General features: G+C 44.3%; 1 pseudogene; it reads left to right on the forward strand.

Annotated features, from left to right (window-relative positions):
- Positions 1 to 14,592: 14,592 nt before the first annotated feature.
- Positions 14,593 to 15,679, forward strand: LOC102733526 (large ribosomal subunit protein eL15 pseudogene; annotated as a pseudogene).
- The last annotated feature ends 6,239 nt before the right edge of the window (positions 15,680 to 21,918 follow it).

Genomic DNA, 21,918 nt, shown 5'->3' on the forward strand with positions numbered 1-21,918 from the left:
CTTTTTTTTTTTTTTTAAGATTTTGTCAGAGGGTGAGAGGGAGCTTACAAGCAGAAGGAGAAGCAGGCTCCCTGCTGAGCAAGGAGCCTGATGTGGGACTCGATCCCAGAACCCTGGGATCATGACCAAAGGCAGATGTTTAACTGTCTGAGCCACCCAGGCGTCCCCAACCTCCTTTTTTTTTTTAATTTTTAAGATTTTATTTATTCATCGGACAGACGCAGCGAGAGAGGGAACACAAGCAGGGGGAGCGGGAGAGGGAGAAGCAGGCCTCCCGCGGAGCAGGGAGCCCGATGGGGGTTCGGTCCCAGGACCCCGAGACCACGACCCAAACCGAAGGCAGATGCCCAACAACTGAGCCACCCAGGCGCCCCCCCCCCCTTTTTTTAAAGATTTTATTAGGCTCTGTTTTCTAATTCCGGAAGCTTATCTCCTATTACACTGAAGTCTGCCAGCACTCTACCACTGCTGATTAATAAGAAGACTTGGAGGAAGCATGTCTCTGCTCCTTTGACAGGAGTTGCTGTATAGAGAAACAGAACCAATAGGATGTAGAGATACAGATAGACAAGGATAGTTGTTAGAGGAATTGGCTCACGCGATAGTGGAGGCTGAGAAGTCCCACCATCTGCCATCTGCACGCTGGAGAACCGGGAAAGCCGGTGGGCAAGGCCTGACGATTACGGAAGCTGATGGTGCTCCCGGTTCAAGTCTAAAAGCCCAAGAACCAGGAGCACAATGTCTGAGGGCAGAAGCTGGAGGTCTCAGCTCAAGTGAAGAGCGAGCAAAATTGCCCCTTAACTGCCTCCTTCCGTTCAGGCCCCACGTGGGTTGGATGATGCCCACCCAGATTTGCAAGGGCGACCCTTACTCTACCAGTTCTCTTCTGGAAACGCTCTTAGAGACACACCCAGAGATAATGTCTTACCAGGCATCCGGGCGTCCCTCAGCCCAGTCAAGTCGATGTAAAATTAACCATCACTGTCGTTCAGCTGCCTCTTGTCAGCTGAGTTCTCAGATGCCCTGAAAAGTCTGCTTTTTGTAGGACACCTGAGGAATGCCATAGCTAGGATACAGCAGTTTCTGGTCACCACCGCTCCCGCTCCGAGACTTGGTAAGTAAGGACTCACACCTGTGCAGAAAAACCTGCTTTTTGTAGGAGTGATCTGGGAAAGGAGGGGTGTTGTCTTATTTTCACTACAGGTACTTTGTTCTCTAGGTGGCGAGTGCCAACAGACACGTGTCTGAATTCATGCAGAAACTGAGAGCGCAGCAGTGGGGGGCACACCCCCCTTCCCCAGCCTCGTGCCTCAGGGGAGTGGGCTGATTCCGCTTCCCTGCACCCAGTTGAGGGGCAGCGGGCCTCACTGGTAGATTCATGTTCACATTTCCCACTCTGCCGTGTAAAACCAAGGTTTGGCAAATAACGTGATTTTATTTATTTTTAATTTTTTAAAAAGATTTTATTTACAGGGGTACCAATGAACAGGTTTTAAAAGAAAACCCAGGGGCGCCTGGGTGGCTCAGATGGTTAAGCGTCTGCCTTCGGCTCAGGTCATTATCCCAGGGTCCTGGGATTGAGCCCCACATCGAGTCCCACATCGGGCTCCCAGCTCAGCGGGGAGCCTGCTTCTCCCTCTCCCTCTGCCCCTCTCCCTGCTCATGCTCTCTCTCTCTCTCTATCTCTGTGTCTCAAATGAATAAATAAAATCTTTAAAAAGAAAAAAAAAAGAAAACCCAGGACTTTTTGGTCGTACTAATAGCCATATCAAAATACTTAAACTGTGAAAAAGATGACACATTTTTCCCACTGAGAAAGGAGGAGGCCTCCACAGGATTTCAGCCCTGGGGTGTCTTACTCCCCGGGGCAGGTTTCTCGGCCTGAACTGTTCTCATCTGAAATGAACTGGACATTTTCATCCTTTTTCTGGATCTCCCTTCCTCCTCCCAACACACTAAAACCCAGGGCATTGAGTAGTGAAGTGGTCAAGGTCAAGTCTGAGAGTGAAGTGCTAGGTATTTTGCCACTTTCATGGTCAAAGGACAAACTCACGGCTAACCTACAGGAAGCTGATGGAAAAACAAAATCATTTTTTTCATGTAATATTCACCATATTAAGTGATGTGTTAAAATAAAAAGGTTGGTTCCAATCTCCGAGGACCCTTTTTAGAGACCATGTGACAAATTCAGGGAATTAAAGAGTCTCAGAGTACGGGGATTACGTTCAACCCCAATACACCATATTCTCCTGGAACCAAAGTGTGGTGTTTGATTACAATGCTCTCGTTAGAGAATCCCTCACATAGGAAAAAGAGGAGACGCTGATTTTAACAAATTCCAACAGTATTACAGTATTAACAGTACTTTTATTTTTTTAAGATTTTGTTTATTTGACAGAGACAGAGGGAACACAAGCAGAGGGAGTGGGAGAGGGAGAAGCAGGCTTCCCGCTGAGCAGGGGGCCCGATGTGGGGCTCGATCCCAGGACCCTGAGATCATGACCCGAGCCCAAGGCAGACGTCTAATGACTGAGCCACTAGGCGCCCTGGTACAGGGCTTTTTTGAAGGTACTATTTCTGAAGCTGAGGGGGGCATTTCGTGTTGCACTTGGAGTTGGCAGATGAGGTCAAATGTGTGAAAAGGTCAAGCTTTTTTTTTTTTTTTAAAGATTTTATTTATTTATTTGAGAGAGAGAGAATGAGAGAGACATAGAGCACATGAGAGGGGGGAGGGTCAGAGGGAGAAGCAGACTCCCTGCCGAGCAGGGAGCCTGATGCGGGACTCGATCCCGGGACTCCAGGATCATGACCTGAGCCGAAGGCAGTCGCTTAACCAACTGAGCCACCCAGGCGCCCAAGCTTTACTTATTTTAAAAGATATTATTTTAAAATATTTTATTTATTTATTTGAAAGAGAGAGAGAGAGCACAGAGGGAGAGTGAGAGGGAGAAGCAGACTCCCTGCCAAGCAGTTATTAATTTGTCAGAGTGAGCACACACAAGCAAGGGGAGCAGCTGAGGGAGAAGCAGGCTCCCCACTGAGCGGGGAGCCCAATGCGGGGCTCGATCCCAGGACCCTGGGATCATGACCTGAGCTGAAGGCAGACGCTTAACTGACTGAGCCACCTAGGCGTCCCAAGTTGTTCCTTTATTACGTGGCCTTTATTAATCTGGACACATTTCAGGGGTATATTCTCACCTCCCTCTGAAGGTGAATGAGTGGAGCAAGCCCCAGTGGATGGGATACTCCTGCCCTGATAATGTGTATTTAGTGAACCAGAGTCATTTTAATGGAGCTGCCTAATTTGGGGGGAATGAATGGGGTGTGAAGCAAAGCCGCCGCCCCCCACCCGTCCACCACCTGTCTGTCATGTGAGGCTCACTTTTGCCACAAGAGGGAGCCACATGTCCACTTAGGGAGTGTCCCTTCAGGGACGACCTTGGTTTGGAGTTTTTTTTGGTTGTTTATTTTATTTATCCGAATTTGAACTCAAAAACTAACATAAAAATGCTGGAATTAATTCAGTTTGGTGTGGTTAAGCTCAGCGAGCGTGATTTATCAAACCTTACAACAAGATTTAACTCTTGAACTCAACACCCGTAGATGGTGCTTTAAAACAAAAAGATAAATGTGTTGGAAACATTAATTTGATGGGTTTATTTTTATTTTTTATTTTGGACAGTGACTTTCAGTATGAAAACACATTTTCTTTTCATTTTCTTTTTTTTTTTAAGTAGGCTTCACGCCCAGTATGGAGCTTCACAGGGGCTTGAACTCACAAACCTGAGATCAAGACCTGAGCTGAGATCAAGAGTCAGACGCTTAACTGACTGAACCACCCAGGCGCCTCTGAAACCACATTTTCGCACAGTATCGAGAAGAGCAGTGGTTTTGTTCTGAGGGAGCTTGTCAGAGAATTCGCTTCTACCCAGGGATGCACACAGCCTCCCGGGCAGCTGAGCCCCAATGGGTCCCTTCAGATTGGTCGGGTCGTGGGTCCGTGGTGACTCAGCTTGGGCCACAGTGGGCTCGTCCTGAGCCTGACCCATGTGTGAGAGCTTCTTGGAGACCCTGACAGGGAAATTTGCCACAGGAATCAGTCAAGTTTTCACTGGAGAAATCACAACTTTAGATTTCTTTTTGTGGCTCTTGGTGAAATGCTTTTAAAACGTCAGATCCGTTAAAATATTGGGAAGTACTATTGTTCTGTATACTGCTCTTCCAGTGCCTTTTTGTAAAAGATCTGTCAGGGACTTTTCCTAAATGATAAATTGGGATAATAGAGCACATATAAATAGCAGATAAGCTATTTAATTTCTTGGAAATGTTCTGAGTACCACTTAGGACTTACTAAAATAAAGCAGTTTATTTGAATAAACTCCAGGCTTCCTTTGTTAGATGTTTCCGTTTTACTCTCTTGGGGAAGAATTGCTAGGATGTCGCTCCCTTTCTCCTGCTTGATTCAGAATGTAGTTATTCAGAGCTGCTTACATACATTTTGCAAGGTCACCACACCTGGCATGGTTTTTTAAAATAAAACTCATCTTCATGTTACGGAGCTCCTATTTTTATGCACATGGTTCGCCAGATTGGCTGTTGTTGTAAGATGCTTCAGAATGAGGATGTTTTATTAAAAAAGTAACCATCATGTCCTAACTCCAAAGACCTTTTCAGCGGCCATCAGGCAGTTGGCCATTCCCATAGCTAACAGCCATTCATTGAGTCCCCACCCCTGCCTAGGGGCGAGGCAGTGACTACTAGTTGAATGCTCTCTGAAATCCTCAGAACTATCCTGAAACACAGTGGTTCTCATTTCAGGACTGAAGAAGACACGAAGGCGAGAGAGCGTAGCTGCTAACTGGCAGAATTACGATTTAAACAGTTTGCTGGGCAGGTTTTTGTTTTTTTTTTTTTCCTGGTCACGTCCCTTCAAGATAGTCATTCAACATCCAGGAAATATTCACTGGGCGTCTACTGTGTAAGGCATCCTCTTAGGTGTTGGAGACGCAGCGGAAAGTAAAACCAAGCCCCAGGGGCGCCTGGCTGGCTCAGTCAGTAGAGCACGGGACTCTTTTTTTTTTTTTTTTCTTTTTTTTAAGATTTTATTTTTATTTATTCATTAGAGACAGAGAGAGAGGCAGAGGGAGAAGCAGGCTCCCAAGGAGCAGGGAGCCCGATGCGGGACTCGATCCCAGGACCCTGAGACCACGACCTGAGCCGAAGGCAGACGCTTAACGACTGAGCCACCCAGGCGCCCGAGCACGGGACTCTTGACCTCGGAGTCGTGAGTTCAAACCCCACGTTGGGCGTAGAGATTACTTAAAAAAAATACGACCAAGCCGGCTGTCCTCTCAGAGCCGAGCAGTTCATACTGGTTCCTCATTCAGCAATGAGCGAAAGAAGCAAGGTACAAGCAGGTGTGAATGGGGAAGTGGAAGGTCTTTGCTGTTAAAAAATACCGATATTTGCTATTTGACTTTCTGATTGTGAAAATGAGAAAGGTCCCATCAAAGAACCCGGGTTTTGTCTAGAGAGGATGACACTGCTAACTGGTATTGGCGAGGTCTCCAAGGATGAAAGCCAGGTCCCCCCCACTTTGTCTTGAATCTTTCCTAACCGCAGGCTGTATCACAGCCATGTCAGCCTCAGACTTTCTTTTTTTTTTTTTAAGATTATGCATGTATGTATGTATGTATTTGACAGAATGAGAGAGCAGTCTCCTGAGATGAGGAATGAGAGAGGCAGAGGGAGAAGCAGGCTCCCCACCCAGCAGGGAGCCCCATGTGGGGCTCCGTTCCAGGACCCCGGGATCATGACCTGAGCCGAAGGCAGATGCTTAACCGACCGAGCCACCCAGGCGCCCCAGCCTCAGACTTTTTTTAAGATTAAAAAACAAAAAACAAAAAACAACTTGAATGAATCTAAAGTTGTGAAAATTATACTGGTGCTACCCAATACAGCAGCTCCTACCGCATGTGACTACTTAAATTTTAATTAAAATAAATTGAAGAAAAATCCAGTTCTTCACTCATACCAGCCACCTTTCCAGTGCTTCGTACTTACCTGCAGCTAACAGCCATGGCAGTAAAAATGCAGAGAAAGAACATTTCTCTCACGGAAAGTTCTATCGGACAGAAGGTATGTCACAGACATACTTGTGACCATTTTGCTTCTTCGGGATACGAAGATCTTTGACATATTAGAGTGTGTGACTTTAGCTTTAACCACCCCTGGCCCCCCCTCCCATCAAACTAAGACAAAAACACTATTCTCTTGAAGTGGGGGGAAAGGGTATCACAAGTTTGCACATGATTTTCTGAGAGCTTTGCTCGACAAGAAGGGATTGTCTTAGTTTCTCACTTTGTATCGTGTATTCATGAGTGTATTAGGGTTCTGGAAAGAAAAGGAAGCAATAGTGTACAGAAGGCATAAAAGAGATTGATGATGGGCGTGGGCTTCTGCCATTTTGGAGGCTGACACGGGCCATGATACGCTCTTTGCAAGCTGGAGAAGCAGAAGAGCAGGTGACAGGACACCCCAAGACCAGAAGCAGGAGCTCCGGCAACTGAGGACAAGAGAAGATGCATGTCCCAGCTCAAGAAGAGGGAATCCGCCCTTCCTCTGCCTTTTTGTTTTATTCAGGCCCACGGCTGCCTGCCCACATTGGTTTGGGCAGATCTTTATGAGTCTACCGATTCAAATGCTAATCTCTCAGAAACACCCTCACCGGACACACCGGAAATAATGTCCTATCAGCTCTCTGGGCATCCTTAGCCCGGCCAAGTCGACACGTAAAATTTAACCATCACGGGGAAGCCCTTCACGACCCCGAGATCAAGAGTCGAATGCTCTACTGATTGAGCCGGCCAGGCGTCCTTATCTCTCTCTGGAAGGAAGATGTGAAAGTTTAGCACAGTGCCAGGTACATGCAAGGTCTGGGACACAGAGTGGCATCCTCTCTTCATCTTTATAGGATTCTGTAGATTTAAAAATAGATTTTAAAATGTAGAGCCGTTGGGCCCTCTCAGTTAAACTCTAAGCATTTTGTGGCCCAGTGGCAACAAGTTTTAAAGTCTCTTTCAACCCTGCACCTTTTGAAAACTGTCAGCTTCCATGAGACTTGTCACCCCAGCCGGTGATGTTAGGGAAGGAGGGTGCACCGTGGTGTAGTACACTCCAAAGGAAAAACACGCACAGGTTGAAAGCCTGACCTTGGCTCTGGTCACGGGAGTTGATGATTCATGAGAACATCCTGTATGGCCCCCCCTTCTAGAGCCACTTGGGGACTCAAACCGTGAGAGAGGACAGCGTGAGGAATCCAGGCAGGTCTTGGAGGCTGTTGTCCCCCTAGACCTGAGGGTTTTACCAAGGAATCTTTGAGCTCCTTCCAGTTTCCAGCTTGGTCTCCCCCTTGTCGCCTCCAAAAATAGAATTTGGAACTTATTCCCCATGTGACCTAATGCGTGTCACACTCGTGGGCAGGAAGTGAATGCTTTCCTGCCAGGCCCGAGCCGTCCCCAGGAGATGGTCTGGGAAGGAATGCCTTCTCTGTCCTACTTCACGACAGAATGTCAGCATGCTTATTGTAAGGCTACTTTCTTCAGTCCGAAAACACGGCATGCTCTTCAAAACGGCAGCAAAAGAGGTCAGATTGGCTAGATTCGGATGATCCTGGGTGTTTACGCTTCCTAAAGTATGGTCAGCTATTAGTAATCATGCCCTCCATCCCCTTGACCCCTGTTCTGGGCTCTGTGTGGCTCATAAAAATGGTGAGGTCGGCTCATTAGGGAAACACTCACATCCTCTAGACGATTAGAGCAGTCAACAGAATTTGGCTCGTTGACCCAACGTACAGCTGACTGAAGCAGGCAGGCCATGGCTCGAAATGTTTGGCAATAGTAATTTGGGGTTTCCGGGATTTGCAGTAAGAATCGGACGTCCTCATTTCATCGTGACTGTGTGCCAGGGTGTAAGGATACACAGTGAGCAGGACCCGAGATAGTCTGGAACATCCACGGGTTGGGGAGGAAAGTGACACTCAAGCCCGTCATTAACTGCCTTTGCGTGTTGAGATCTCTCACAATGTCAGGTACTTAGTGTCCCTGAACTGTACACTTACAGATGCTTAATTTTATGTGAAGTATATTTTACTACCAAAACAAACCAAACAAAACTTAAAAAAAAAAACTTTTGAGGAGAAATGACCAAGGCTGGGGAGTCTTTTTTTTTTTTTAATATTTTATTTGACAGAGAGAGACACAGCGAGAGAGGGAACACAAGCAGGGGGAGTGGGAGAGGGAGAAGCAGGCCTCCCGCAGAGCGGGGAGCCCGATGCAGGGCTCAATCCTAGGACCCTGGGACCATGACCTGCTCCCCCTCTGGCTCTGGCTCTCTTGTTCCTGAGGGAGGAGTGAGGACACTGTTTGCCTAGCTACAGATCTTAACCCTCCGTATGGACTGAACTGTGCGCCACCCACCCCCATTCATAGGTTGAAGCCCGAACCTCCAATGTGACGGTATTTGGAGATAGGGCCTTTAGGAGGTAGTTATTTTTAGATGAGGTCATGAGGGTGGGACCCCCACGATGGGATTACTGACCTTTCTTTCTTTCAATTCAATTAGTTAACATATAATGTATTATTGGTTTCAGAGGTAGAGGTCAGTGATTCATCAGTCTTATATAATACCCAGTGTTCATTACATCACGTGCCCTCCTTAATGCCTGTCACTCAGTTACCCCAACCCCCCACCCCACCCCCTCCAGCAACCCTCAGTTTGTTTCCTATGATTAAGAATCTTACGGTTTGTCTCCCTCTCTGATTTGTCTTGTTCTATTTTTCCTTCCCTTCCCCTATGCTCCTCTGTTTTGTCTCTTAAATTCCACATATGAGTGAGCTCCTAGGATAATTGTCTTCCTCTGACTTATTTCACTTAGCATAATACCATCTAGTTCCAACCACATTGTTGCAAATGGCAAGGTTTCATTTTTTTTTTTTTTGATGGCTGAGTAGTATTCCACTGTGTGTGTATCTTCTTTATCCATTCATCTGTTGATGGACATCTGGGCTCTTTCCATAGTTTGGCTATTGTGGACATTGCTGCTATAAACATTGGGGTGTGGGTGCCCCTTTGGATCACTACATTTGTATCTTCAGGGTAAATCCCTAGTAGTGCAATTCTTGGGTTGTAGGGTAGCTCTATTTTCAACTTTTTGAGGAACCTCCATACTGTTTTCCAGAGTGACTGCACCAGCTTGCATTCCCACCAATAGTATAGGAGGGTTCCCCTTTCTCTGCATCCTCGCCAACATCTGTTGTTTCTTGACTTGTTCATTTTAGCCATTCTGACCGGTGTGAGGTGGTATCTCGTTGTGGTTTTCTTCCCTGATGCCGAGTGATGTGGAGCATTTTTTCATGTGTCTGTTGGCCATTTGGATGTCTTCTTTGGAGAAATGTCTGTTCATGTCTTCTGCCCATTTCTTGATTGGATTATTTGTCTTTTGGGTATTGAGTTTGATAAGTTCTTTATAGATATTTGGGCACTAGCCCTTTATCTGATAAGACATTTGCAAATATCTTCTCCCATTCTGTTGGTTGTTTTTTGGTCTTGTGGACTGTGGTTTTTTTGCTCTGAAAAAGCTTTTTATCCTGATGAAGTCCCAATAGTTCATTTTTGCCCTTGCTTCCCTTGCCTTTGGCGATGTTTCTAGGAAGAAGTAGCTGCGGCTGAGGTCGAAGAGGCTGCCTGTGTTCTCCTCGAGGATTTTGATGGATTCCTGTCTCACATGTAGATCTTTCATACAAAAATATGAAATATGTCTTTCACACACAAAAATATGTGTGTGGTGTAAGGAAATGGTCCAGTTTCATTCTTCTGCATGTGGCTGTCCAATTTTCCCAACACCATTTGTTGAAGAGACTCTTTTTTCCATTGGACATTCTTTCCTGCTTTGCCAAAGATTAGTTGACCATAGAGTTGAGGGTCCATTTCTGGGCTTTCTATTCTGTTCCATTGATCTATGGGTCTGTTTTTGTGCCAGTACCATGCTGTCTTGATGATGACAGATTTGTAATAGATATTGAAGTCCGGAATTGTGATGCCGCCGGCTTTGCTTTTCTTTTTCAACATTCCTCTGGCTATGCGGGGTCTTTTCTGGTTCCATACAAATTTTAGGACTATTTGTTCCAGCTCTGTGAAAAAAGTTGATGGTATTTTGATAGGGATTGCATTGAATGTGTAGATTGCTCTAGGTAGCATAGACATTTTAACAATATTTATTCTTCCAATCCATGAGCGTGGAATGTTTTTCCATTTCTTTGTGTCTTCCTCAATTTCTTTCATGAGTGTTCTATAGTTTTCTGAGTACAGATTCTTTGTCTCTTTGGTTAGGTTTATTCCTAGGTATTTTATGGTTTTTGGTGTAATTATAAATGGGATCAACTCCTTAATTTCTCTTTCTTCAGTCTCATTGTTAGTGTATAGAAATGCAACTGATTTCTGTGCATTGATTTTATATCCTGGCACTTTGCTGAATTCCTGTATGAGTTCTAGCAATTTGGGGGTGGAGTCTTTTGGGTTTTCCACATAGAGTATCATGTCATCTGTGAAGAGTAAGAGTTTAACTTCTTTGCCAATTCGGATGCCCTTTATTTCTTTTTGTTGTCAACAAGGCATCTTTCTTGATTAAAACTCTTCACAGTGTAGGGATAGAAGGACCATACCTCAATATTATAGAAGCCATCTACGAGAAGCTCACAGCAAATATCATGCTCAATGGGGAAAAACTGAGAACTTTCCCCCTAAGGTCAGGAACATGTCAGTGATGTCCACTCTCACCACTGTTGTGCAACATAGTACTAGAAGTCCTAGCCTCATCAATCAGACAAGAAAAATGGATTAGTGTCTTTATAAGAAGAGGAAGAGACCAGAGTGCACTCTATTTCTCTGCCATGTGAGGACACAGCAAGTAGGTGGCCATCTACAAGCCAGCAAGAAGGCCCTCACCAAGAACAAACCTCCTGGCACCTCGATCTTGTATTTGGAGCCTCCAGAACAGTAAGAAAGGAATGTCTGTTGTTCAAGCCCCCGGTCTGTAGTGTTTTGTTATAACAGCCCAGGATGACGAAGACACCCTCAGAGTGCAATGCGTGTTTCACTTGTAGGGATGTCTGCAGACCTGGGATGTCCTGACCCTCTGCTTCTCAGAGGGAAGGGTGCCTGAAGCACTGGTTGGTACACTTCTTAGAGAGTATGCCCCCCAAAATGCCAAGATAATCACCTCCTACCTTGCTGCTACGGAAGCCCATGGGGAGATCACAGAGAAACATACAGACATGACTACCTTTTCTCTATTATGAACTTTACAATGTTGTCTTGGCCCTCAAGCTTAGAGAAGGGAAGGAAACTAACTTGGCCTGGTGTCCATATATGGATGTCACTCTCTTTTTGGGGTAATAAAAATGTTCTAAATTTGATTGTGGCGATGGTTGCACGACTCTATGACTATACAAAAGCCATTGAATGGTACACTCTAATTTTTATTTATTTTTTAGTAATCTCTGTGCCCAACGTGGGGCTTGAACTCACAACCCCAAGATCAAGAGTCACATGCTCTTCCAACTGAGCCAGCCAGGTGCCACGAATTGTATACTTTAAATGGATGGATTGTATGGTGTATAAGTTGTATCTCAATAAAGCAGTTTAAGTGAAACCAGTAATTCTCTGCTAGAGCCAGTTAAAGGGGAGGAATGAAGAGAGTAATGGGATGGAAGCTAGGGAAGCCTAAGTTACAGACAGACATGCCACACTCAGTGGTTCTTAGCGTGGGGTGGGGGGGGTAGCTGGACTGACCCATAGGGGGCATTTGGAAATGTGGGTGTTGGTTGGTTGATTCCGTGACTTGGGAAGTGCCCTTGGCATTGAGGGGGTGAGAGCCAGAGAAGCTAAACATCCTGCAATGCCTACATCAGTCCTGCACACTAAGAATTATCCCAATACTAGCATCCCATTTCCTACCCCCTCCCTCCAACCAAAAAACTTTGCTCGGGGGAGATTTCTTGACATTAGCATTTATGTATTTTAGTACTTTTCTACACAAGGCTTTGAAAAGCTCTGTTGCATTTTTGCAACCATAGGAATAAATTCACATCAGCTTCCATGCCCTCAGCTTTATGAGGTATAACTGACAAAATTGTAAGATATATATATATATATATTTTTTTTTTAAGATTTTATTTATTTATTTGACAGAGACATAGCGAGAGAGGGAACACAAGCAGGGGGAGTGGGAGAGGGAGAAGCAGACCTCCCGCTCAGCAGGGAGCCCGATGCGGGGCTCCATCCCAGGACCCCGGGATCATAACCTGAGCTGAAGGCAGATGCTTAATGAATGAGCCACCCAGGTGTCCCAAAATTGTAAGATATTTAAAGTATAGGGACGCCTGGGTGGCTCAGTCAGTTAAGCATCTGCCTTTGGCTCAGGTCATGATCCTAGGGTCCTGGGATCGGCCCCTGCATCGGGCTCCCTGCTCAGTGGGGAGTCTGCTTCTCCCTCTCCCCCCTGCTCATGCTCTCTCTCTAGCTATCTCTCTCTCAAATGAATAAATACAATCTTTAAAAAAATATACATCGTGATAATTTGATATATATGTGTGTGTATATATGTATGTGTGTGTGTGTGTGTGTATACACACGTATGTGTATATAATGAAAGCATTTCCTCCCATCTAGTTCATTAGGACATCCATCACCATATATAGTTGATAGCACTGTGTTGTATAATTGAAATTTGCTAAGAAAGTAGAACATCTACTTTCATGTCCACATTAGATTCCCAGACCTTATTTATCTTATGGCTGAAAGCTTGTACCCTTTTACTAACATCTCACTATTCCCGCCCCCACCCCCAACCCAGCCTCTGCCAACCGCTTTTCTACTTTTCTGTTTCTATGAGTTTGACTTTTTTTTTTTTTTTTTAGATTCCACATATAAGTGATGCCACACAATATTTGTCTTTCTCTGTCTGGCTTATTTCACTCAGCATAATGCCTTCAAGCTCCATCCATGTTGTCACAAATGACAGGATTTCCCTCTTTCTCATGGCTGAAGAATCCTCCATTGTATGTATGTATATGTACCTCTCATCTTCTTTATCCTTGCATCTGCTGATGGACCTTAAGTTTGCTTTCACATCTTGGCAATTGTGAATAATGCAGCAATGAGCACAGGAGTGTAGCTATTTCTTCAATATCCTGTTTTCATTTCCTTTGGATGTATACCCAGCAGTGGGAGTGCCGATCATATGGTGGTTCTATTTTAGTCTTTTGAGGAATTTCCATACTGTTTTTCTTAGTGGCTGCACCAATTTATATTCCCACAAACGGAGCAGGAAGGTTCCCTTTTACCCGCTTCCTTGCTAAGGCTTGTTGTTGATATCTCTTGTCTTTTGGATGACAGCCATCCAAATGTGAGGTGAGATCTCATTGTGGTTTTGCTTTGCATTTCTTTTTTTTTTTTTTAACTTTATTTTATTTATGTCACCTCTACACCCCACGTGGGGCTTGAACTCATGACCTCGAGATCGAGAGTCGCATGCTCTTACGCCTGAGCCAGCCAAGGTGTCCCTGGTTTGCATTTCCCTGATGATGAGTGATGTTGAGCACCTTTTCATGGACCTGTGGGCCACCTGTCTGTCTGTCTCCTTTGGAAAAATGTCTCTGCAGTTTCTTCTGCCCAGTTTTAAATTGGATTTGTTTGTTTGCCCTTGGAGTTGTGTGAGTTCTTTGTAGCTTTTGGATATTAACCACCTCTTATCAGAGGGATGGCTTGCAATTATTTTTTTTCCCCATTCCATAGGTGGCCTTTCATTTTGCTGGTTGTTTCCTTTGCTGTGCAGAACATTTTTAGCGTGATGTAGTCTATTTTTGCTTTCGTTGCCTTAGTTTTTGGTATCCTGCATCCGCTTTTGATTCTTGTACTGGATCAAACTAAGCCAAGAGCTGGTCTGTCCTTAAGCCCAGAGGTCCTCACTTCTGCGGGATCCGTTGGCTCTGGTTTCTTCCTTGGGGTCTCACCCAGGTTTTGTTATTTGTTTAGAGGTTATTTTTAGCCAGCTGGACCAGTTTTGAGGTAAATCTTTTGGGTACTTGCATGGCATTATTTTTTTTAACTGATCATGACTATTTTAAACTGAGTGAATATAAGTTCTAGGGCAGAAACATTTCCTTTTTAAGGCGCTGTTTCTCTGGCAGTTAGAAAAACTAATCCAAAAGATTAGCAAAAATAGCCTCTCATTAAATAGCTTGAATCTGGGGAAATGCAGGCATTTCTTCTGTTCAGTGAACCTCTCTAGGGTGAGAGCAAGAAAGAAGAGAAGCCGAGGATTGCTGCGGACATCTGTGGATAGTGAAGTCCTTACCGGAACCGAGATTTCTTTTGTTTCAAACCAGGAAGCTCACCTTCCTCGGTGATAAACAGTATATACCTGACCCAAAAATACATTGCCAAAAATTTAAGTCAAAGCAGTAGTCTGCTGGGGAGAAAAGCTCTTTCCTTTCTATCCGGGGGCAGTCATCAGCGCAAAGGTAAGCCAAGATGGGTGCTTACAGGTACGTCCAGGAGCTATGGAGGAAGAAGCAATCGATATTATGCACTTTCTTCTTGGGGTACAGTCTTGGCAGGACCACCAGATCTCTGCCCTCCACAGGCCGTCCCCCCACGCAACCCGGCCTGATAAAGCGTGCAGACTGCGAGACAAGGGCAAGCAAGGTTATGTCATATACCAGATCCTTGTGTGATGGGGTGGCCGCCCAGTTCCTAAGGGTGCAAGCCTGTCCATCATGGTGCTAACCAGCTCAAGTTTGCCCGAAGCCTACAGTCTGTTCCAGAGGAGCGAGCTGGACGCCACTGTGGGGCTCTGACAGTCTTGAATTCTTACTAGTTTGGTGAAGATTACGTGTACAAATTCTTTGAGGTTATCCTCATCGATCCATCCCATAAAGCTATCAGAAGGAATCCTGACACCCAGGGGATCACCAAACCAGTCCACAAGCACAGGGAGATGTGAGGGCTGACATCTGCAGGCCACCAGCACGTGGCCTTGGAAAGCGTCCCAAGTTCCAGCACACCACTGGTGGTTCTCGCGGGAGGGTGGGGTGGTGCATGGAGAAGAGGCAATCCTCTTCAGCTCACCATGGCCACTAGCATGAGTAATGTTTGTGAAATTCTTACCAAAGTAACGATTTAGGACAGGCGTGTCTGCTTAAATGTGTTCTTTAATTTGTCTGTTAAAATGAATTGTCTGGATGTGCCTGGGTGGCTCAGTGGTTTAAGCGTCTGCCTTTGGCTCGCGTCATGATCCCGGGGTCCTGGGATCAAGCCCCACATTGTGCTCCCTGCTTAGCGGGGAGTCTGCTTCTGCCCCTCCCCCCGTTCATGTGCTCTCTCTCTCTCTCTCTCTCTCGGTCTTAAATAAATAAATAAAATCTTTAAAAATAAAGAAAAATAAAATGAGTTGTCTGCAGATTGTTCCATGAATGGATTGTCAAATAATGAAATTTAAACTGCTATAATGTTTGAAGACTGTAAGTGATGGTGTATCTTGTTTCTAATCAGATGAACCCATTTGTCTTTGCTTTATCTTATTAGGGAGTTTATACATCAGTGTTAAAAATGTTGTTTGCAGGGGTGCCTGGGTGGCTCAGTCGTTAAGCGTCTGCCTTCGGCTCAGGTCATGATCCCAGGGTCCTGGGATCGAGCCCCGCATCGGGCTCCCTGCTCTGAGGGAAGCCTGCTTCTCCCTCTCCCACTCCCCCTGCTTGTGTTCCCTCTCTCACTGTGCCTCTGTCAAATAAATAAATAAAATCTTTAAAAAAAAAAAAAAATGTTGTTTGCAGGGGGTGGGGGGAGCTCCTGGCTGGCTCAGTAGGTAGAGCATGAGACTCTTGATCTTGGGGTTGTGAGTTTGAGCCCCATGTTGGGTGTAGCAATTACTTAAAAAAGTAAAATCTTTAAAACAAATAAAACAAAATGCTGTTTGGTACGATAGGTGTGAAATAAATTCTGTAAAAGTGGAATGCAGAAGCTAGCCATGTAGATTTGTTGGTGCGTGTGTTGAAACCTACAACTTCACTGGGGTGATGCAATGCTCTTCTGGATTACTCTGCAATGGCTGTTTTTAGGGGTTTGGTAAGAACAAGCGCATTGCATTGGATTTTGCTTGGAAATGTGAAGAATATCCTAATCTTTTTTCATGATCGTATGCAGGATAATAAAGTTAACGAGGTAGAGCCCACATTTTTAGGTTGAATCCAATATTCCATTTATGTAACTGCTGTTTCTTTCTTTTTTTTTTTTTAAAGATTTTATTTATTTATTTGACAGAGAGAGAGACAGCAAGAGAGGGAACACAAGCAGGGGGAATGGGAGAGGGAGAAGCAGGCTTCCCGCGGAGCAGGGAGCCCGATGCGGGGTTCAATCCCAGGACCCTGGGATCATGACCTGAGCTGAAGGCAGATGCTTAACGACTGAGCCACCCAGGCGCCCCGTAACTGCTGTTTCTAAAAGAATAGTTAAAAGAATGCCACCATTTTTAGGAGAATTGAATAACCTGTTGCAAGAGGGTTCTCTTACGAATGAAAATAAATCCTGTTTAGCCTGAGCAGAAAGAAAAAAAGAAAGGAAGGAAGGAAGGAAGAGAGAGGGAAGGAGGGAGGGTGGGTGCTAACTTCCTTTGGGTCACCCTGGGCATCCCTGGTTTATCTCAGTGGGTTTAATTGGTTTCTGCATGTTTGGGAATCAGTAGGTCCTGAAGCTCTCTCCACAGGTGTGGGGGTACAAGTCTCAGCCCCCACAGGCCCAGAAGTAGGCTTTGCCTTCCAAGGTTGTAGGTAAACAGAATATTTCCATTTGGGAAGTGTTTGAAGTTGCTTTTTAACTTAAAACAGCCTTGAAAAAAAATTATGCTAAGTGAAATAAGCCAGACACAAAAGGACCAATATTGTATGATTCTACTTCGGTAAGGGACCTAGAGTAGTCAAGTCCTAGAGACAGAAAGTAGAAGGTGGGTGCAAGGGGCTGGGGGAAGGGATGGGGGTCAGTGTTTAATGGGGACAGAGTTGCAGTTTGAGAAGATGAGAAAGTTCTGGAGATGGGGGTTGGTGATGGTTGCACACCAGTGTGAATGTACTTAATGCCCCTTAACTGGACACTTAAAACTGGTTAAAATGATAAATTTTATGTTTTGGATATTTTGCCACACACACAAACACATACACACCATTAGCCGGTAGCAAGCTCCCTGGGCAGGGGGCTCAGTAGGAAGATTTGGGAGTCCATCAGACATTCAGACCAGGATTTGAACCCCACCTCCACCACAGACTGCTGTTGTGTGACCTCGGTGAGGCATGTAACCTTTGACCTTCAGCTACCTTCTTTTTTTTTTAAGATTTTATTTATTTATTTTAGAGACAGAGAGAGGGAGAGAGCGTGCTCGAGTGGGGAGAGGGGCTGAGGGAGAGGGAGAGAATCCCAAGCAGACTCCGTGCTGAGTGTGGAGCCCGATGTGGGGTTCAGATCTCATGACCCTGAGATCATGACCTGAGCCAAAACCAAGAGTTGGACGCTCAACCAATTGAGCCATCCAGGCGCCCCTGCCTTCTTTATAAAAGGTGTTAATGACTACGTTGTTAGGGGTATTATGAGGATCTTGTGTACTAAAGCATGCAAAGGACTTTGTCCTGTGCTTGCACATGGTAGACCCCCAGCAAATGGTGGATACAACTGGAAGTAGAATCATTGTCTACTTGAAAGCTTAAATTTATTTATTTATTTATTTATTTATTTTTAAAAGATTTTATTTATTTATTTGACAGAGACACAGCAAGAGAGGGAACACAAGCAGGGGGAGTGGGAGAGGGAGAAGCAGGCTCCCGCTGAGGGGGCAGCCCGATGCGGGGCTCGATCCCAGGACCCTGGGATCATGACCTGAGCTGAAGGCAGACGCTTAACAACTGAGCCAGCCAGGTGCCCCAAGCTTAAATTCATTTAAATACTACTTAATTATAGTTTAAAAGAATAGCTAGGTCTAATAATGTTAAGATTACTTTTTTTTTTAACTTTCTAGCTGGCAGTATGGTTAAAATTAAGGCTAAAAACTAGGGCACCTGGCTGGCTCAGTCAGTGGAGCATGCAACTCTTGATCTCCAGGTCTTGAGTTCAAGCCCCATGTTGGGCGTAGAGCTTAGTTAAAAAAACAACAACAACTAATTTGTGGCCTCATAGTTGCCAATTCCAAGTGCAGATGTGTCCTACATACTGTACATGTACAATGAGGGCACCGGGAAGGCTTGTTTTATGGCTGAAGTTCAGATCTGGTTATTGGCATGATCATCAGTATTGGTGGTTAAAGAGAAAATTCCACGAGGGGAAGTATGTGCAATAAGTACGTTCTATATAGAAAGACTTAAAAGGTGAAAATAAAAAGCTTATGTAGCTGGTCAACTAACGACATCCAAGTCCCTGCTGGTCTAAGTATGTGGGTTCTCACATTAGGCTGCCTGTGTGGGGGGCCCAGCCCCATCCCTTCCAAGCCATGGCCAACTGCGGTGTTGAAGATCAGGGACAACTCACAGATGGGCTTAAAGAAGGTTTACTGAATTTATTTGGACAGTAACTTTGAGGTATGCTGGGAGACCTGAAAACTACTTAACATGGCACTTGTGTTCCTTTTTTTGTTTTTTTTAAGATCTTTTATTTATTCATTTGAGAGAGAGAGAGCACAAGCGGGGGGAGGGGCAGAGGGGAGAGGGAGAAGCAGACTCCCCGCTGAGCAAGGAGCCCAAGGACCCCGAGATCATAACCCAGGCGCCCCTTTGGCCAAGTTATTAAGTATCCATGCTTTCTGCTTGCTAGAGTTTGGGTCCCTCCATTTTCCTGATTTGACCAGCTACCTTAGCAAACAGAACGCAACTCTTAATAAACTGTCAGTTCAATCAATCTGTTACTATTTCCATTTTGCCTTTCAAATAAAACAAGAAGTTGGAAGACATTAATTTAAACTGAGCTTTAGGGCGCCTGGGTGGCTCAGTTGGTTAAGCGACTGCCTTCGGCTCAGGTCATGATCCTGGAGTCCCTGGATCGAGTCCCGCATCCGGCTCCCTGCTCAGCGGGGAGTCTGCTTCTCCCTCTGACCCTTCCCCCATCTCATGTTCTCTCTCTCTCAAATTAAAAAAAATAAAAAAATAAACTGAGCTTTAGTGTCTGATGGGATTGTTTAGGGCTAAAGGCATGTGTTTGATTTCAGTTTGGGAAGATCGAGACATAAGCATATGCCTTCCTTAACAAATTTTTTTTCCTCCTGCCCACAAAGCATCTTTTCAACTGATCATGATACTCAGATTAATTTGCTTACCAAATTATATTTCCATACATTGTTAGTTAAAATTTTTTATTGAGGTGAAATTTACATAACACAAATTAACTATTTTAAAGTAAACAATTCAGGTGTAATTTAGAACATCCACAATGTTGTACAAACACCACCTCTATTTCCAAAACATTTTCATCACCCCAAAAGGAAACTTATACCCATTAAGCAGTTGCTCTCCAGTCCCCATGGGGTCACTTATTCTGGATATTTCATATACACGGAATCATGGGATATGTGACTTTTGTGATTGGCTTCTTTCATTTATCATGTTTTCTAGGTTCATCTACATTGTAATATGTATCAGTACTCCATTCTTTTTTATTACTGAATGATATTCCTCAGACATATTAGTGGACATACCACAATTTGTTTACCCATTCAGTAAGTTGATGTACATTCGGGTTCTTTCCAGCCAGCCTGATGGGCCCAGCTGACTCTCGGGTCTGCTATGATGGTAGATACCAGCCAGAATCCGTGGTCTTGCAGTGTTGTCTTATTTATGTGGCAGAACAGTCATCAGACATGATATTCAATGAATGCACATGAATTTCACTGGCGTTCCTAGATCTGGAGTTGGTCAATTAATATCCTTTGGGGACTTTTAATCTCCTAGGATTCATTTTTATATTTGACATTTGGAAAACGTTGTGCTCTTTTTTAACATCAGAGAATAAGGTCATTGTTACTCAGTCAACTCCCTAGTATTTTATTCTTAGCCATGCGGAATATTTGTTTTTTTTGGATCTTTCTCTGATTTCAGTTGCATAAACTGTGTATACCACTGGTTCTCAAGCTAGACTGGTCATAAGAGTCACTGGAAATACGTAACAGCCATGCAGATGGCCAAGATAGCCCAATTTAGAAAGCCTGGGTAGAATCTGCATCTTTTCATGCACCAAGGTGGTTTGTAGATAAAACTTCGTGAAACAGTTGTATATACAAATGTCTTGAGTTAGTAACAATCTTTCAGATTGGATGATGGAAATTTTTTTGACATACCCAGTTGGAAAGATATGTTTAAAATAATTCATTAAAGCCCCAAAGAACCCATCACCACAAAATATATGTTAAATGAAAATGGAAGAAATACTTTAAAAAAAATTTTTTTTTTAAAGATTTTATTTATTTATTTGACAGAGACAGAGATAGCGAGAGCAGGAACACAAGCAGGGGGAGAGGGAGAGGGAGAAGCAGGCTTCCCGCGGAGCAGGGAGCCTGATGCGGGGCTTGATCCCAGGACTTTGTGATCACGACCTGAGCTGAAGGCAGGCGCTTAACGACTGAGCCACCCAGGAGCCCCATATTTTAAAATTTTTGATGAAAGTAAGTTTTGTGAAGACAGACTTTATATCTGCCCCCATGTGATTTTTTTTGAACTGAAAAAAATAAGTATAGATTATAACAGGAAGTTATAAAAAAAATGGGGAGGTCCCCTATGCCCTTCATCCAGTTGAGCCCAAGGGAAACATCTTGCATACTTATGGGACCATATATATTATTATATATAACATATATTACATATGTACCTATAATATATGACATATATATTACATGTATGTATAATATATTACAATAACCAAGGAATTGACATTGATATAATCTACAGAGCTGATTCAGATTTCACCAGTTTAACTCATTTGTGTGTCTGTGTGCATGCACATGTGTGTAGTTCAATGCAACTTTATCACGTATGTAGATTCATGTACATACCATCACAATTAAGACATAGAATTGTTTCATCACTGCAAGGGTCCCTCGTGTTGTCTTTTTCTTTTCTTTTTTTTAAGATTTTTATTATTTCAGAGAGAGAGCTAGAGAGGGTGAGGGAGAGAGAGAGCACAAGTAGAGTGAAGGGCAGAAGGAGAAGCAGAGTCCCCGCTGAGCAGGGAGCCCGACGCAGGGCTCGATCCCGGGACCCAGAGATCATGACCTGAGCAGAAGGCAGACGCTTAACCAACCGAACCACCCAGGTGCCCCTCTTAAAAATAAAATGTTTTAAAAAATTGTTAAAAAATATCTTTTTGTGTACTTATTTGCTCTCTGTATATCTTTTTTGGGGAAATATCTGTGCATGCCTTTTGTCCATTTTTAAATTAGACTTTTTGTTTGTTTTTAAAGATTCATTTATTTTTTATTCTAGAGAGAGAGAGAGTAGGGGAGGGGCTGAGGGAGAGGGAGAGAGAAGCCTCAAGCAGACTCCCCATTGAGCCTGGAGCCCAACTTGGGGCTCGATCCCAGGACCAGGAGATCATGACCAGAGTTGAAATCAAGACTCAGAGACTTTACTGACTGAGCCACCCAGGTGCCCCCCCCTTTTTTTATCATGTAGATTGTTTTTACTGTTGAATTTGGAGAGATATTTATGTATTATACATATTCCATTAAAAATATCTTTTTTTTGGGCGCCTGGGTGGCTCAGTTGGTTAAGCGACTGCCTTCGGCTCAGGTCATGATCCTGGAGTCCCGGGATCGAGTCCCGCATCGGGCTCCCT

Source organism: Leptonychotes weddellii, chromosome 5 (genome assembly GCF_054177405.1).
Source record: "Leptonychotes weddellii isolate Sample4059 chromosome 5, ASM5417740v2, whole genome shotgun sequence".
Taxonomy (NCBI): Eukaryota; Metazoa; Chordata; class Mammalia; order Carnivora; family Phocidae; genus Leptonychotes; species Leptonychotes weddellii.